This window comes from Scyliorhinus torazame, unplaced genomic scaffold (genome assembly GCF_047496885.1).
Source record: "Scyliorhinus torazame isolate Kashiwa2021f unplaced genomic scaffold, sScyTor2.1 scaffold_1801, whole genome shotgun sequence".
Classification (NCBI taxonomy): domain Eukaryota; kingdom Metazoa; phylum Chordata; class Chondrichthyes; order Carcharhiniformes; family Scyliorhinidae; genus Scyliorhinus; species Scyliorhinus torazame.
In genome coordinates, this window is record NW_027309528.1 from 27,501 (window position 1) to 29,732 (window position 2,232).

A 2,232-nucleotide genomic window follows, 5' to 3' on the forward strand; every position below is an offset into this window, starting at 1 on the left:
CATTCACCGATGCCATCTGTGGTTTGCTCCGTGCTGCTCGGAAGCAACCACGCGCGAGCGGACGCACACGAACACAAGACAACCGAAGCGTGCCGTCGCAAGGGTGCGACATGAACGGTGGGGCGGGTGCCGGGCGGCGGGGGGTGCGTGTGCAGCAACAAGGGTGGTGAACACGATCGTTGGTGGTCAAGCTGTCAAGACCCTCGGGCCACACCGGCTCGGAGTCGCCGGTCGTCGGCGCAGCGTGTGTCCGACGGGGGGTACACGGCTTCCCTCCCGACAGGGAATCAGGCACCGGGTTCAGCTACAAAATACGGTGCGACCGGCTCGCGCCGTCCAGGCGGAAGAGGCACGCCACACGCACGGGAGCAGTGTGCGACCCTTTTAGTTCTTCCTTTCGTTGCCAGAGAACGTGTGTTCGGCCACAGGAACGGGGACACAGTGCTAGGAAAAGCCGACACTGAGGACTCGGAGCCTGCCCGTTCCAGGGCTCGAGATATTGCCACTGCGATCTGCTCGACAGAGAGAGAGCAAACGCACGCCTCGGCCTCACAAGGGCTGCGAGAATTCTCGGTCGATGTCCGTCTGTGACTCGGGGCGGCGGGGGAACCCACACAGCACGGGGAGGGTCAACCGCTCAGCCTGAACACCAGCCCACAATAGCGCTGGCCCGCCGAGGGCCCTCCCACGTCGGACACGACTCGCCTGATCGTTCGAGAGGTAGGTGCCGAGAGGTACGCCGCCGTGTGCGGAAGGAAGCAACAACGACTGGCCGCCACGGGCGTGACCTCTCGCGCCCGAGAATCTGCTCTCGGCCAAGGCTTTCGGCGCTCGCACGACACTTGCAACCAGCCGGCGTGCGGCGCCTGACTTCAATCAGGTTTCTGGGAACGCCCCGACATGTGCCTCTGTGCAACCCGTTAACCGTGACACATGCGACTGCAACCCAAGGGAACCAGGCACGGGAACGCCGCCGCCCCGCGTCGCCTGAAAACAGACTTGGGCACCCTGGCCTCCAGGTGTGCCCGAAAACAAGACAAGAGGTGCCCAGTCACAAAGGCTAAACCTCGACAGACATTTTATAATGTGTCTTCTACCATATATGTCTGTCTCTTCTTGAATTATTGTACAAGGATATATATATATATAATTGTGTCTTTGTTTTCTCGCCATTAAAAACTTTGTAAGTGTTTCTCTCTCGCCACAGAAAAAACACTTTGTCTGTTTTTTTTACAAGTATGTTTCTCACACAAGAGTTCACAGAAACACATTGTTTGTATCAGAGTTACCGCCGGCTCGGACTCTGACCGATTTTTAGGCCGGCAAATGAGTTCGAAAAGTCCGTCAAAATTGTTGCTAAAACCCCTTGAGGACTTCCGAGTGCTCATTGGTAAGGCCTTCGATTTGAAATCGGGACCGTACCTCAAAGTAGCACTTTCCTGGGTACTTTCAAAGTGCTACCGCTGCCAGAAAATGTTCTAAAAATCGTGTTCCCGAAAATCTCCGGGCACCCCGCCAACCCCTCGTGACGCCAAATGCAAATGGCAAATCGGCGGGAGGTCGCCCGGTAGTCCATCCGAGGAAGGCGCTCCAAATCCCCGCAAATCGACTTTTTCAAAACCTCATCGGCACTACCGAGGGCAAGTGGTTAACCAGCTGTCCGAGACACTCGACCACAAATGCAAGTGGCAGCTCGGCGGGACCAATCCACTCCACCTTAGCGGGAACACCCCCACTGTGTCCCCGGTACCACGGCTGGACACGACCTCATACACTTCCGAGGGCAAGTGATTAACTAACGGTAGGGTGCACTTTTCATATATGCACGTGCCCCATCGGCGGGACCAATCCACTCCTCCGTTCCGCTCTCCTGCAACCTTGGCCCCGGTAAAGCGGCGGCACAGGACCTCATAGACCTCCTGGAAGTCGCCAGAGGCTAAGTCCGACTGGTTTATGACTTGCCACTGCCTGGACCTGCCCCCACAGGCTAAGTCCGACTGGTTTATGACTTGCCACTGTCTCCACCTCCCTCCACAGGCTAAGTCCGACTGGTTTATGACTTGCCACTGTCTCCACCAGCCTCCACAGGCTAAGTCCGACTGGTTTATGATTTGCCACTGTCTCCACTGGTTCATGACTTGCCACTGCCTGGACCTGCCCCCACAGGCTAAGTCCGACTGGTTTATGACTTGCCACTGTCTCCACCTTCCCTCCACAGGCTAAGTGCGACTG